At 37.5% G+C, this 16,463-nt stretch overlaps 1 protein-coding gene across 2 annotated transcripts in view; it reads left to right on the top strand.

Annotated features, from left to right (window-relative positions):
• The first annotated feature begins 5,981 nt into the window (after window positions 1–5,981).
• MTMR4 (myotubularin related protein 4) overlaps window positions 5,982–16,463 on the top strand; it is a 51,532-nt gene continuing 41,050 nt past the window's right edge. The window contains exons 1-2 of one of the 2 annotated variants that reach the window (XM_087717320.1): window positions 5,982–6,054; window positions 12,657–12,889. The gene's annotated coding sequence lies outside the window, so the exon portion shown is untranslated. The remainder of the gene's footprint in view (window positions 6,055–12,656; window positions 12,890–16,463) is intronic. The other variant, XM_087717321.1, reaches the window with a different exon arrangement.

Genomic DNA, 16,463 nt, shown 5'->3' with positions numbered 1-16,463 from the left:
AATATACTTAATATGAGAAAGGTGCAGCAATTAACACTGCTTTTTAAAAAGAACAATATTTCTCAATTGTTTATCTGTATGAAGTCTGCCTCTCTTAAGTTCCTACTATACAAAAGGTATTGCCTTCTAAGGCAACCTGTATACAATACATTAGTAGCCAATGTTACATTGCTCCTAATGACAAAATTAGAGCTGTGTTAAGCCTATGAAAAAAATCCCAAATGAATAAAATCATTATTAAGACCCAATGAAAAAATTACAAAAATTATGCATAAACTTTCATGTTCCCCAAATTTCCAATCCAAAACTTAACCCAGATTCTTCAGACATAGATTTGTAATTCAGAGTCAGACTCGATTATTAGAATGAATGCATTAATCAGGGGTGAATAATGTTGGTGAAATCTCATCTAACCTTCCATAATAATAACATACATACACAAATAGCTGACAGCCACATCTCTGAAACACTATTAAATCTGAACTAAATGTTTATCTAGAACTCAAATAAATAGCTGCTTTTTGGTTTTATTTTTTTTTAATATTTATCAGTCTCTCTTTTATTCCATACTTCTGGTTGAAAGACTATTCTATGTCATGCTAAACAAATGCATATTCTAGTGGCGGTGGGGGCTCGTTGGCATCTTCAGCAGCAGCCCTGCCTCCTGTGAAAAAAACCGAAGATGGAGCAGATCCATGCAGATGACGTTGCTGCAACATGACTGGAGGAGGAATTCTGGGAGTCAGCAAGGCTTAAAGCTGTCAGGTTTGAAGACCCCTGGGTTTTTTTTTCCTAAAGGGTTAGGGGTGCAAGGGTCTTGTAACTTGACAGCTTTAAGACTTGCGTGCTTCAATGCCAGAATTTCTGAGCCAACATTTTGGTTGCTAAGCAGGACCGTTGTTAAGTGATACTGATATTATATAACACTTTTAATTAAGCGGGCACCTTGAATAAACATAAATTTGAGTTTCAAATAACACTGATTTCGTTGTTGTCTTAGGTGACATCTGTGGAAAAAATTCAGGTGCTCAGGCATGAAAATGTGCCGCTCAAACACTATACTTTTCCGCTCACACTGAAAAAAAATTAGAGGGAACATTGCCTGGGGTCAATGCGTTTCCCTTCCCCTCTCAAAGCGTGTGGCTGTTAGTTGTTTTAAATTCCCTGTATTTTTTGTTGTAATTCTTGTGTTTCCCTTCCCCTCCTTTGGGTTTGTGTGCCGCCGCTGGGAATAGGGCGGCATATAAATAAAATGAACCTTGAACCTAGCCACTGTTAACACATTTACAATCAAATATTTCAATTCTCTACTTTATTTCCGGTATAATCTCCAATAAAAAAATCTCTGGTTTAAAGTCTACGTATTGGTTTTCATATGTGCAAATAGATTCTAGATATGATAAAGATGTTGAAATAGAAGGCTTTTATGACAAATTGACTGATTTAGATAAAATCCTGACAGGTACCAATGAAAAGATGATTAAAAAACTATATGGATACTTATTAGAGGTTAAGCTAGAGGAAGAACAAGTTAAAGAAACAATAATTCCTTGGGGGGACATGGGATTGACTTAGAGAAATGGCAAAAATTGTGGTCTCAAAATTATGAAATGACAATGTCAACAGCATATAAAGAAAATTTGTATAAGTTGTTTTACAGGTGGCACTTACCCCCAACGAGAATAGCAGGAATGTTTAAGAATAAATCCGAAAAATGTTGGAAATGTCATCAGACACCGGGTTCATATTACCATATGTGGTGGACGTGTGCAGAAGCTAAAAGATACTGTGCTAAAATTCACAATGGTTGGAAAAAATGACAGAAAAACATATAGACTTTAAACAGAGAAGTTATAGACTTTTAATAAAGTAGCTGATTTTTAAGGTCAACAAACAGAAAACCAAGGTTTTGATCAATATGAGTATACAAGATTAAGAGAAATTAAGGCCAAACCCGGCTTTTAAAATTGAAAAGGAAGTTAAATATTTTGGAGTAATATTAACCACTCAAAATTCTATTTATTTTAAAAAAAACTATGGAAAAGTGTGAAATGCAATTTAAACATATTTAGTGAAATAGAATGAACTAAAAATATCAGTACTGTGTAAAAGAGGCAGTTGTGCAAAACTCCTAGAAATTAAGAATGCTTTAAGAAATAGAAGTGTTAATAGTTTATTATTTTTATTAATTAATAAAATGAAAAGTAAGTGAACAGAAGAAAAATCCAAATCAAAACAATGTTTGGTCTGACCAGCCTTTCTCTTCCACACAGGATCAATTTTTATACTTGCACAAACTAAGGGATTTTGTAGGGTTAGAGTCAAATGTACGATTATACCAAGCAGGTACTAATGATCATCAGTTTCACATGGAGGTTGAAATACAGTCATAAACAGAAACAGCTTTGTAGGAGGCTTAAAACTGGGTGAGGAAAAGCTAAATTCTGCACTAAGGTGAGCTTGTGGAAGACAGCTTCATATCACAGGTCATACACATGGCAAAATTGAGAACAGGAACAAGACAAAGTTGTTATATTGCATCAGCAAAGTCTCCCCCAGGCAAAGATTTGAAAGAAGATTGGGGTTTCAAGATGTGCTGTTCAAGCTGTTTTGAAGAAGCACAAAGAAATGAGCAACATTGAGCGTAGACACAGTAGTCAGCCAAGGAAAGTTAATGCAGCAGGTGAAAGACACATCATACTTCCCTTCAACATTGGAAGTAGCCCAGCAGTGCTGGAAACAGAACTAGCGGAAACCAGCATGACTCCCATCCACTATTCAGAGAAGTCTGGTCAGAAGTGATCTTCATGGAAGAATTGTGGCCAAAAAGCCATACCTCCGATGTGGAAATAAGGCTAAGCAATTCAACTATGCGCAAAAACATAGGTACTGGGGTGGGAAAAAGGAGCAGGAAGAAGGACCACTAACCTGGCACTAGACACAGTTTCAGAGGATACCTTGAAAGAGGACAGCAATCCAGGGCTGGAAGGGACCTGGAGGTCATCTAGTCCAACCCCCTGCTCCAGCAGGACACTGTTAAAGTGAGTTTCTGTCTTTTGACACACACCCTCCCGTCACATGACTACATAGCCACCAAATTGATTCTTTGTTTCTTAGGGATCCAGTTAGAGAATAGTTTTAAAAAGTCCAATTAGAGAATAGTTTAAAAGTTCCTTGGTGCTTCTGAGCTTTGTTGTTAACTTGCAGACAACCAGAGAATAGTTTGAATGTAAAGATCAATCAGACGCCAGATCGGTTGGTTACATGTAGAGAAGTTACAGCCAACCCCTTGTGCTTGTGAGCTACTTTGGAGGACAGTACAGAGCAGATACCTTCACCTCCGAAGACACTGGATAGACGTAGTAGAGAAATATGGCATCAGAAAATGAGTAGCCATTTACCCATAAGCTCATATCTTGATATATCACACTACGCTGAAATAATTAAGTCTACAGTCCTGATATGGTGCCTCAATGTGGCCGGGGAGGGAATATTCCTGGGAAGAGTCTATTACCCTACTTTGGATATACCATTAGTATGCAAAGATCTAGTGCTAATGCTAGGAAAGTTAAGAGGAAAGAAAGAAAAGAGCAAGTTGAATGCATTATACAGCAGCAATGAGCACGCTGTTAGAAGAGATGAAAGAGCAAATTGGGTTTGGAGGGAAAAATGCTAAAAATCAATGCTGACATGATGGCACATAATGAAATCAAATGTATAGATGCAATAGATGGGTTAAAACTGCCATTAAGTTTTTGGGGGCAAAATTAATGGGGGCAAAATGAATATTACAATGTGATTAAATATTTTACAGAATATTCTATTGATGATTTCTTTTAGGCATATTTTACACAGATGTATAAATTAAAGGGAAGGAAATAAAACTGGATTTATACAAAAATGTTTAATTTAGAACATTTCTACCCCACCCTTCAGATTACCAAAGTGCTTCCAATGTAGCTTCTACTGTAAAGGAAACCAAATACACAATTTAAATTAGTACAAGAGCAGTAAAGAACTGGAGATTCTTCTAAGACAGACATCTTTTCATGCTTTTAATTAAAACATTATTTTTATTTTTTAAATTTAGTTTGTTAGATATTCCCGACACTGACAATGGTTTCCACCAAGGTCCTCTGTTCCGGCGGGAACAGGGGTTTAATCCCATTGGTCAAAGGGTCTGACAGACCACTTTAAAAGGGGCTGCTGTCTGACCCATCTCTGCCGGATGTTTGATGTTTGTTTACTTGCAATAAAGAGCTGTTGTTACTGTAGCCTTTGTGTCCCTATCCATTACCCGATCTAACATAGTTTGTTGCTCATGTACAAGATAACAGGAATAGAATAAACATGAACAAAAACACAGGAAGTGGGTACAAATGGGAACATTAGGACAGGAACATTAGGTACGGTGGTGCACTTATGCAGGCCCCTACATTATGTAGATTGGCTAGTCAATATAACAGAAGAGGAACTGAAGGAACAGTTAAACTGTGATGGAGCAATGAGTAATCATAAGAGCAGTTTATTTTATTACATTTCTGGTTTATTATATTTCTCTGAACAGATTATACAGAAAATTAAAATATCAACAAAACCCAATATTATTAAGAGTAAAATATCAGGTTACAAATGGAAGATGATGATTGTACTCATGTATCATGTCCTTAAAAATGTTAATAGATTTGGGGGAAAGGTTCATTTATCCAAAATTGTATTTAGTGTGTTTTACACTTCCTCAAAATATGTATTTGAAAGTCTGGACACCTTTTATTATGCTGAAGGTATTTTAAAAATTGAGAGAGATCTGATGAGATAATATGATGATTCATCATGTTTTGGGATGGCACATCAATCTGTACGTATGGAGAAATTGTTCAATGTTATGTTCAATTACATATCAATGGTAAACCAATGACTATAGATGAGTGTAAAATATAAGATTTTTTCCGAGTTTGCATTTTTAATCTGCACTTTCAATTTTTAAATTTTTTTGTCTTCAAGACAAGATTTTGTTCAAAAATGTGTGTGTTTTTTTTAAAAAAAGTAGTGTTTATTCTTCCTGAGACTCAAGAATACATCCACATCTCTTCACTCCGAAGATTGTGACTGCCCGTAATTTAGGCTCGTAATCTCAGCATCGGCCCTCCCGTCCTTCCCAGCAGAGCCGAGGCTGCTTTACCAGGAGGAAGGGGCGCTTTCTATCTGCATCCGACCGAAGCTTTGCCTCATTATCAGCCAATTATCAGGGCAATCACTGTTAAATTTTAATTAATGCCACTTACATGCTTCAAAGAGTATAATCATTACTTTACACAATCTGAGCTGACAGAGGTATAAATTTTATTAAAATACAAGCACTCGGAGGCCGATACATGAAACGCCTAGCGCTAACACACACTCACTCATTCACTCGCGCACCAACCCCTTTCCTTTCAAGGCATACCAAAGGAATAGTCTGCAGTAATTGGCCCACACAAGCCCAAGGTCCCGCCCTGTCTTTTGATTGGGCTAAAATGGAGGCGTAGTAGGGACGGGGCGATGTGATTGAACATAGGCGGTGGGATTAACGCCGAGAGAGACAGACATTGATCTGGAAATATCCTAACTGGTGCAGCACTCAGGCGTGCCTCTGGTCGCAGCCAATCAACTGGAATATTTCATTTCCCTCCCTTCTTTTGACAGCAGTGAGGTGAAAATGGCCGTGGGCGCCTCTTTTTTCTCTCTCCTCCTGACTGGCTGGTGTGAAGGACGCGCTGTGATTTCTCATTGGCCATCGTGGCCTGCCCCTTTCCCTCCCACTCCTTTTTCTTCCTCCTTTGTCACGTTAGGGCAGAACGATTGACGGGAGCGCTGGCCAATCCGAGCAACAGAAGGGTAGACTCGTCTCCTCCAGGAGGCGCGATCTCAGTTTATGGATTGGATCTCGATGAAGGGCATTGATTGGCTGACAGCGGGCACTGTGAAGGAGTGGCTGGCTAGGCGGGTGGGCGGGAGCTGCACGAGGCGCCTGAGGTGGGAGCAACGCCGTCAAGAGAAGGAGGAGGAGCGCAGGTGAGGAGACCCCTTTCGCGCTCGCTCAACCGGCCGCCCTCTTGTCCCCTCTTGTCCCCTCATGCTGCGGTGGCGGCGGCGGGCTTCGTGGGTGGGGCCCTCACGTCTCCGGGCCTCGCTTCGTTTTGCGGTGCAGAAAGCGAAGGCCCAGGCCGGACGCCTTTCCCTAATTGCTGTCAGTCTTTAAAGCGAGGGGAGGAGCCAGGACAAACCTCGCCCTATTGAGGGCATATCAGGCCACACCCTCTAAAGTTCCAACGAGTTCTCAGCGCGAGCTTTGGACATGCTCAGGAGAACTCCGGTTCCACTGGGCCCACTTCGCCCGTTTTCGTTTTCTCGAATACGGGAAAACGTAGGTCTCGCTTCCTTTTTCCTTGTCTTCGTCTCCTGCCACCACTTTCTAGTTGCCGTTCCTTAAAATAAGTGGGAGGAGCCTTGAAAAACCGTGCCTTCCATTGTTCAAGCCTATTTAGCATAAAAGTCAAAATCGCAAGCCAGTAGTAAATTGGACCGACGTGCTTTGCTTCTATTAAAGACTTGTGGGTTTTTATACCGTAGTGGCCAAAATTGTGGAAACCTTTTTTGGGGGGAAGTGTATTTTTGAGGTTTGATGGCTAATACCCCTTTTTTTCCGAGTAGTGCCATAAAATTATATATCAATGGAAATATAATTTAATCAAGAATGTAAGGCAATGACTTGTATGAAGGATTTGCTATTAGAATAGCAGTTATAAAGAAGAAAAGTGAAAAATATAGAAAATAATGAGATATACAAAAATTATCGCCATGTCAGTTAATACATAGTTGGGTAACCTTTAGCAAGTATTCCCATGGAGTGAACCAAGTCTTTTAGTTCTGCAGCTGTTAATAATGTGAAACCAAGATTGAATGATTGCTTTTATTAACTGAGTTTTATTGCTTGGTTGCTTCTGACCTATAACTTTCCATAGAATACAGATAATTGAACAAACTTCATTGCATTACATTTTTGATTAAATTATCTTTCCATTGATATATAATTTTATGGTACAACTCCCAAAAAGTAGTGTTATTAGCCATCAAACCTCAAAAATACACTTTTCCCCCCAAAAAAGTTTCCACAGTTTTGGCCACTACTGTATGTTACAATACAATTTTTATCTTTCAAAGGGATTACACTTTACTCTTAAACATAAAAGCAATGTTATGTTTATGCTATAGATTAAGATATAAGAATTCAGTCTTGAACATTTTTTTCTCTCAGAAGAGAAGCCCTGTTTTTTATTTTTTGTAAACAGCACTTTTTACACCCTAGCTTTTTAAAGTGTGGGTTCTTTATGTAAAAAGTATACATATAGGATGGGGTGCATATGACAATGTTTTTCTTAAAAAAAAAAAAGGTGGCGGTTGCTTTCTTTCGCTGTTATATAGGAGGGAATGCTTTTTTTAAAAGAGTGTACCTGTCTTACTATGTTAATATGTATATATGTTTCCTAAAAATAAAGTTGTGTCTTTCAAAGAATTTTTTTTAATTCAAGCAAATCTAAATTATTCCAGTGCTAGGATTGTAAGCCAGGGTGGGCGCAAGATGCTCTTGTGCATCTTCATGGCAGAAAAATTGCAACATTATCCAGGGTGGCTTTGTGCTTTTTTTTTTTAAAGCTAATGTTGCTGTGTTTAAGATGGTTTAGGTATTGTATAATAATTTGCTCTAGAATTACCGGTAGTAGCTATTTAAGATAGTCCCCCTCTTCCCCCATGTGGAGGCAACTACTCCAAATTAAAGAATCATTAACAGAAGATTGTCCAGTTTCTGCAAAGGAATGGTAACCAACCACCTTGTAGACAAGCTACTACTACCTTAGGAACTTTTTAAGATTCAAGTGGAATCTATCTTTCTGTATTTAAAGAGCATTATTCCATTTCCTGTTCATTGGCTGCAGCACAATGAGTACAAGGCTTTCTTTATCTGTATTATTGATTCATTTTATATTTGAAAAATAGGATCATAGGCATCCTCTGTTGTATTTTTCTCTAAGATAGATTTGCCTGTTTCTTATAAGATGGGTAATCTTTGCTGCTTTTCTCTGCATCTGTTCTAGTTTGTCTGACTACCTTTTGTACATTTGATTATTTTTTTTCCCATGTGACAAGCTCTTCATTTGTCTCAAAATTTCATTCTATTATTTTTGGAAGAATTCAGCGATTTCCTTTCCCTCACATAAAATTATCTTTCCTTATATTTATAAAGAATTGTATTATCACTCCCAAGTACTACAACAAAGTAAGTGCTTGCATATAGGATACTAACTATGTAAGTTCACAATATATTACTTCAAAGTGGTACTATCCACTAAATAGTTTATATTTTTTTTCTATGCTGTTTTTAAGTGTGTGCGTGTATCAAGTGCTTATTTTTCTATCAAGATAGGCACCAAGAACAATTAATGTGGGCTTTAAACTCAGCTCTTCCTGGGATGGAATGTGTAAAATTATACCTGCATGTATTTTCTCCAAGTAGATATTTTTAATAGGTACATAGTCAGTCTTCATAGAAATTCACATCTGTATATAAGATGGATAGAAACAACCTTTTGTCTATTTGTATTGCTTCCACTTTGAATTGAATTAAATAAGCAGCATAAAAAAGAGCAGGACTGAATCTGAGATTTTCTACATAGAAGGCATTCTTCCATAGAATAATGGGCTCTCCTCAGATATGATTTTTCAACTGTGGCTTCATAAGAGCTTGAAAACGTGATGAGGGTAGATTTCCAAACTGAAATATCTCTATTACTCTCTCTCCTTAAATCCTTCATGTAGATGCATAAGAAGAATGCAGTGGTACATGTTGTGAAGTAGCCCTGTGTTCACTTTGATATTAAATACCTTTTGAAATGAGCTATAACTTTAAATAAAGAGGGTAATTATTGATTCATTTAGAACATCTTAATTCTGAAAAGCAGAAGAAAATTGTCATGTTTGCAGTCTTTGAGATATGAGAGAAGGGGCTTGGTACATGATTTGCTGCTTACAGATGGATGACAGAAAATCACTTCATATTCTCAGAAGGATGATTTCATTTCATTATAATAGTGAGCTTTTCATATGTTACAGATCAATTCTGGTGTATTCAAAACAGATTCTAAAATAGGATATGTGGGTGTAAGCAAAACTTTATGCTTAATTTTAAAATGAGGAAGTTTGCAGATTTTCCATAGATCCTATCTTTAAATCATTTGTATATTGGTTGCTTGTGTATGGAGTTTAGGAAAGAAAGAAAAATAAGAATATAGTAAAGAAGAAAAGAAATATATAAACTTCCCCCATCACAAGTGCAAACAATTTTAGTAAAATACAGCAAGGGTTACTAGAGATGATATATCTATTTTAACCTTGATCAAATAAACAACTTTATATTCCTTTTTTACTTTTAACAATCTTGTTCTTTATTCCCTTCAAATAATCTCCTACAACTTGATTTCTTTTTTTTTCTTTATCCCTTCTCATAGAATTTTTCAAACAAGCCTCTTCCGTAAATCCAATATAGGAAAGTTACCCATGTTGCTCTTTTGTCGTTATTTGTATATCCCTTTTAATTACTAAGATATCAACTGGTTTCATTTGTATGTCTAGTGTAGCATTTTTTTGCCACACAATTCTTGTAGCCTGTCATTTTTAAAATCCACTTTCAGATCACTTTCAGTCTGGTCCACTAAAACTCTTCCATAGCATCTTTTGAACATGGTATATTTATATAGGCAATCATTCTTAAAATTTTAACTTCTGGGTCCATTATTCAACAATATCCTTCAATATTTCCATAGCAATAGCACTTAGACTTATATACAGCTTCATAGTGTTTTTACAGCCCTCTCTAAGTGGTTTACAGAGTTAGCATATTGCCCCCAACAATCTGGGTCCTCATTTTACCGAACTCGGAAGGATGGAAGGCTCAGTCAACCTTGAGACAGTGAGATTTGAACTGCCGAAATGCAGCTAGCAGTCAGCTGAAGTAGCCTGTAGTACTACACTCTAAGCACTGCACCACCTCAGCTCTTGCATTGTTAAAATATTTTGCTTCATTCTGTATTAGTAAGCAAATTTTAAGCACTCTCCTTTAATTGTAATGTTTTGTTTCTTCAATTCTCTCCAAGGTTTGGCCTTCAAAGTCTCATCTCATCATTTAAAAAAATCAAAATGAAAGCATTGTTCCATGGAAAATATTTTTTATAATTATTTCCAAAATCTTATTTCAAATCCATCTGGACTCTTAGTCTGTTTGTAACTTTCCCAAATCAAAATTTTAGTTACTCTTTCTTATTTATACCATTTTTTTAAATTCTTAAACTTGTATTTAAAACTTCTTTCACTAAGAATTAAAGGAAGCTCAACCAGTGCTGTAAAACCTGTCAGTCTAAAGGTTAATAGTTGAAAAGCAGTTAACGTGCAGTTTCCAAAAGTGATTAGAAAAGTATGTGTGAACCTAAGAGTCCTTTTAAAGGCACAAACCAAAGGTGGGTTCCCCCCAGTTTGGCCCGGTTCAGCCGAATAGGAAGTAATTTGGCCGTGGACGCGCCCAAACAGGCGGCACCATCTTGTTTTTTTGCTTCTGCGCATGTGTCCCTGAGCAAACGAAGTAAAAGCATCCAGCACCCACCCCTGGCACAAACTATTATTTGAGTAAAGGTAGCTCTAAACAGCTTTAAAACCAATGGAGATCATTGTGTTGTGGTCCACTGTTTTCAGCTTGCAATTTTTCCCTGGAAGTTTTATGGTTTATCATTTTTATTATTTTGATTAGTATTACCAAATTGAGGATATATTTGTTGTAGACAAGTAGTTTTCATTTATTTGTTTAATCAGTCCTATTTAGGCAAATGTTCCTTGTTACTCTTTCAATCACGGCAGGAGATATGAAGCTAAAAGATACCTTTTAAGATAGCAATAGCACTTAGACTTATATACTGCTCTATAGTGCTCTATATCACTCGTTGAGCAGTTTACAAATGTCAGTATATTGCTCCTAGCAATCTGGGTCCTCATTTTATCAACCTCAGAAGGATGGAAGGCTAAGTCACCTTTCAGCCAGCCAAGATTGAATTACTGGTTGTTGGCAGAGTCACCCTGCAATAGTGCATTCTAACCACTGCACTGCTATGGTTCCATCAATATCTTTTTGTTATAGAGATTCTCATACATCAGTGGTTCTCAAACTTGGCAACTTTAAGACTTGTGGACTTCTACTCCCAGAATTCTCCAGCCAGAGCTGGCTGGAGAATTCTGGGAGTTGAAGTCCACAAGTCTTAAAGTTGCCAAGTTTGGGAACCACTGTCATACATTATCAAATTTAAAAAAATTCTAAAATCATTTTTATTTTATGCTTTGTAGAGAAAATATCAGTTTTAATGCTCACATGGGAAATCTTTTTATGAATATTCATAAATTTAATGCAGTTTCCAATCACTAGCCACATAACATTTATTTTTTGGAGTGGCTATCAAATAAGTCTTGTAATGTATCTGTTAGTTTTTAAATTTCCACTGGAATTTGTGTGCTTATGGTAATAATTTCTTATAGTTCCTTTAAATCCTTTTCACCTCCAAAATAATCTTTTCTATGTTTTGTTTTATTTCAATATTTACATTTGTTTAGTTCACATTAACTGCTCAAAGTAGCTTATAATTAAAATATTTAAAAAATTAAACCAAATTTGTTAGAAACCTGCAACACAGCTAATAAAAATTTCCAGGGAAACAATTTATAGTATTAACGGACTGTGTGTATGATAAATATCTTTACAGAGCAATCTTGTAAACATTCCATAAATTTACAAGTTTAGCTAGTTTTATCACCTATGTTTATTTGCTGGGGAAGCATAATTAATCTTCGTTAATGAAGATAAATGCTATGACGCATTAGAAACTATTTGCTCAGTTTTCTTGAGATCAGAGTTGTGTTAATGAAAATTGTGATCTAGAAGTTTGGTTCATGCTTCAGTTTGTAAAAAATGAAGCACTGTTGATTTCCTTTGCCTAATTTATTTGACCTTCCGTTTTTCACACAACTGCAGTGTTGCATCTTGAGAATAATAGTTAGGCTTATATACCGCTTCATAGGGCTTTCAGCCCTCTCTAAGCGGTTTACAGAGTCAGCATATTGCCCCCAACAACAATCTGGGTCCTCATTTTACCCACCTCGGAAGGATGGAAGGCTGAGTCAACCTTGAGCCTGGTGGGATTTGAACAGCCAAACTGCTGAACTGCAGTGCTGAATTTAACCACTGCGCCACCTCGAATTTTGCACCATAGAGCAGGCAGAAAATCCCATGCAAAATCCTAGCCGTCCAAATTAAGGATTTGCAAGATAGTTTGAATTTGAAGTTTTCTGAGTTTATAAACCTCCTTTAGCCCAAGGACATGTTTGTTTTAGTCGCAATGGATTATCTCTGAAGGGATGTGGGTTTGAAACAGCTTCAAGTTCATAATAGATGTTTTCATATTGAAGCGCAGGGCATTCTTGGATTGGACATGAAAATTGTTCTAAATCCAGTTAGAGTGTTTTGAACTCAAACTAGCTCAAATTAAAAATGTTTAATTTTTAATGCTTCCTACTCATTCTAGATGATATGGAAAGATTCTGTGAAGCCTTTCCTGAAAAGGAAGACTATAACTCCAGACCCTGTCCCCTGCTGTTGTAATCCAGTTCTCCTGTGCTAATATTGAAGCAGTGAAGAATTATTCCCAGTTCTCATGTCAGTGATAAAAGGACCCTCTTTGTAAAAGAGAAGATTAGGACCATATGCCTCTTCCTCCTCCTCTCCTCCTCCTCCTCCTCCTCCTTACAAAGAAACGAGGTAAGATAGGGCTGGGACAACACTTCTTTCTATGTGATATATAGAGTTTTGTCTTCAAACCTTCAAATCTTTCTGGGAGCACAGAGGCAAATTACCTGTGAGTACACCTAGACAAAACATTTATGAAGATAGAGACTAGCTTATTTTGATTACTTCTGAACGGACCATAGAGAGTACTGCTGCTTCAGGAGAAAGCAAGGTCTGTGGACAGTATGAAAAATGGAGAATTCTCTTCAGATGCCCTTTGGATAGTTGGGCTAGCCTGGTGTTTATAATGTTCTATATAATCTGTACATTGTTTTTGGTATTGAATGTCATAGGTTGGCTGCTTGGACAGATTTAAGAAGGAAAAGTCCATCTACTACTACCGTAGCTCTAATGGCTATGTGAAACTATAATTGGAGGCGGGTCTGCTATGTGAAAGTTGCCATTGCTTTCATGCATTAGTTCCTAAAATTATTTGACTGATCTCTTAGGGAAGTAGGATTCTGACTTTTGATACATCACAGTTTGTGAGTACAGTGCATTGGAAAAGGAGGTGTAAGTTCCCAAAAATGAAAAAAAAAAACATATTGAAAGAGTTTAGCTTTGAAAATTGTACCTTAGCAGTTACAAAAGAATGGAGACATGAACCTAAGAGAATTGCTTTAACTTTGAAAGAATAGTAGCTATTTTCAGAAATTAGGTCAACCCTGTCTTTATAGTGTTAGATTTCTTAATAAATTCTGGTTTCTTGGCAAAAGTGCATTCGCTGGGGAGCAACAGAAGACCAATGCATAAGATGACCAGTGCTTCAAGGGGAGAAAAACTTTTACCCGCAGTAATTATATAGAAAGAAAAAAATTCAGTAAATGACACTTTTTCCCTACTCCATTTTGATAAAATCAGAACTTTTTATCTTTTATTTCATATCAATATAGAAATAGAGATACATTTCAGTTATATCTACAATAATATATTAGCAGTTGTCCTTAAGCCTTTACCCATAATTCATTACATTTTATGTTAAGGCTGACAATATCTTAAAGCACAAAATTTAGAGTTCTATGTCTTAGCTTTCAGGGAAGTAGATATAAGATTGCAGTTCAATGAATGATTAATCAGTGTTTGCATATAGCTTAGCTTTACCTGCTAGCGCAGCCAAGTGCCAGATCTAGCGTGTTCACTGACACATGTCGGCTGCTTCTGGAGTAATCCAATTTATTGAATGAACAGTCCAATTACTGAGTGCTTAAATTTTGGTCAAAGTAGAACTATAGGATAACTATGTTTTTAAATAAGCATAAGCCAGTTTTCTGCTCAGAGGATTCCAGGTTGTTAGCCCTAAACCCACTTAGCGGGTAATAACTCCCATTGAATTAAAAGGGATTTAATTCTGAATAGATATTATATGATTGTTCCACAAGTAAGACTTACTTAGTTCACTAAGGAATACTAAGAAGGAATATAGTTACAGCTATTTTGTTTTATTTAAGATGTATGTTATCAAAATAAAACCCCAGATAACTTAATATATCTAATTGCCTTAGTTCTCATTTGCCAATCATTCTTACAGGGAAAACTGGTGTGAGTGTTATAATTTGTTGGAAGATGTGCAGGGATAGGAATATTGTTACTTTTGGTACTTTTCTCCTTATTCATACCACCTGATACTATTTCAGTATCATTGCCTTGCCACAGCTGCTTCTGCTTCAGTTCCCTTCACTTGTCTATCTCCCCTTCCCATCTTTTGTGCTTTTGGATGCCCTCCATTTCACCGCTACTATCCCTGCTGCCTTTGGCTGAACTTTGGCATCATTCTTCTTGATGCTGGCCCAGGATCCAGGCTCTGACCCAGGGTGCAGATCCAGGATATGCATGGCAGGATGGCAGGGCCTCATCTCCTGAAGGGAGCTCACTGGGCCCAGACGGGGAATAGGCAGTGGGACAGAGCTAGTGGAAGAGACAGGGGAGATGTAGGCAGTGGCTTCCCTGACAAAGGAGGCAGTTTCAGAAGACCTTGTTCAGTGTAGCCCTACCTGCTCCACCAACTCCATCCCACTGCTTCCTCACCATCTAAACCTAACAACGTCCCTTCGGCAGACAAGGCACAATTGCTCTGCCACACTCACCTTGGTCTAAGTGTCAGGAAATTTCTCCTTAGTTCTAGGTTTCTTCTCTCCTTGATTAGTTTCAATCCATTGCTTCTTGTCTTGCCTTCAGGGGCTTTGGAGAATAGCTTGACTCCCTCTTCTTTGTGGCAGCCCCTGAGATATCGGAGTACTGCTATCATGTCACTTCTAGTTCTTCTTTTTGTTAAACTAGCCATGGCCAATTCACATCTTCACCCAGTCCCTGGATCCTGGGCCAGGAGGAAGAAGAAGACAGCAAATGTCAGCCAGAGGGAGGTGGGTGGCAGGAGTAGATAGATGGAGTACAGGGTGGCCAAAAGAGTAGAATTTTGATCATATGACTGCAAGGTGCTACAATAGCCATAACGTTATGGATCAGTCATAAGTACAATTTGTTTAGTACTGTCATAAATTTGAATGGTTTCTGAACAAAGTTCAGACTGCTTGTAGTTTAAGTCTCTCATTTGTGCCTCAAGTGAGAATTCTGAATGGTACCCTGGACTGAGTCTGAAGTAGAGGTCCAGGCCTTGACTTCAGCCCTAGTATCACCGCTGCCACTTAAAAAGACTACTCCGTGTCATTCAAGGCACAGTTGTCCTCCATGACCCAGTGCTCCCTAGGATCTGCACTCCACTTATCTTCTGGCACTGTTGACAGGCCCCTCCAGCCTACTGGAAGTTCTTCCAGGTCGCACAAGGAGTTTATTCTTGCAATGGTTTAGGAGAATGCTTTTCTTCAGCTTCTGAAGCCTCCAAAAACTTGCAGCTTCATTCTTGCATGATTTTGGGAGATTCTGGAGTCCATAAAGAAGACAGCCCTCTCATGTGATTTCTGGAGACCAAGCAAGAACACATTCCATTCTCTTGTATGCCCTCCACAACAACTGAAAATCACATGAGAACTAGTCTTTTCAAGAATAGTTGTTAGGTGTTGGTGTACACTTGTGTGTCACCCAAAACATCATGGCATACACCTTTGACATACATGTCATAGGTTTGCTCAGCAAAATCCAGAACAAAGAAGTATGCCTTTGTTTTCTCGTTTCCTCACACAGAACCACTCCAGAACCAAATCAGATTTCCATCTATTGCAATTTCTGTTAACAGTTGTAAACTCTTCAAGGAAGGGAAGGTTAAGAAACAAGACTGAAGAAGAGTTTCTGGAATATTCCTTTATTGTTTTAGGCTATAACAACAGAATCTGGTCCCTCAGCCCCTCTTATACAAGACAATGTAGATTTTTTTTTCTTCTCGTTTCCCAGGACTGATTTTTTTTTAAACTTTTTCTTAATGGTTTTTGCATTTCTTTGTCAAGGTTATCTTCATGCTCTTCTACACCATCTAGTTCTCAACTAGAGGTTCTTCCTCACTGTTTGTTCTTCAGTTATTGATAGAGATATAAATGAAAACAATGGAGAATCTATACAGCCAATTTGATTTAATAGAAATTTCAATTAAATATTT

The sequence above is a fragment of the Thamnophis sirtalis genome, unplaced genomic scaffold (assembly GCF_051295495.1).
Source record: "Thamnophis sirtalis isolate CommonGarterSnake01/CBP01778 unplaced genomic scaffold, rThaSir2_p1.2 scaffold_6, whole genome shotgun sequence".
Taxonomy (NCBI): Eukaryota; Metazoa; Chordata; class Lepidosauria; order Squamata; family Natricidae; genus Thamnophis; species Thamnophis sirtalis.
Note: the sequence above shows the minus strand (reverse complement) of the source record. Positions and strands in the feature narration are given on the sequence as shown.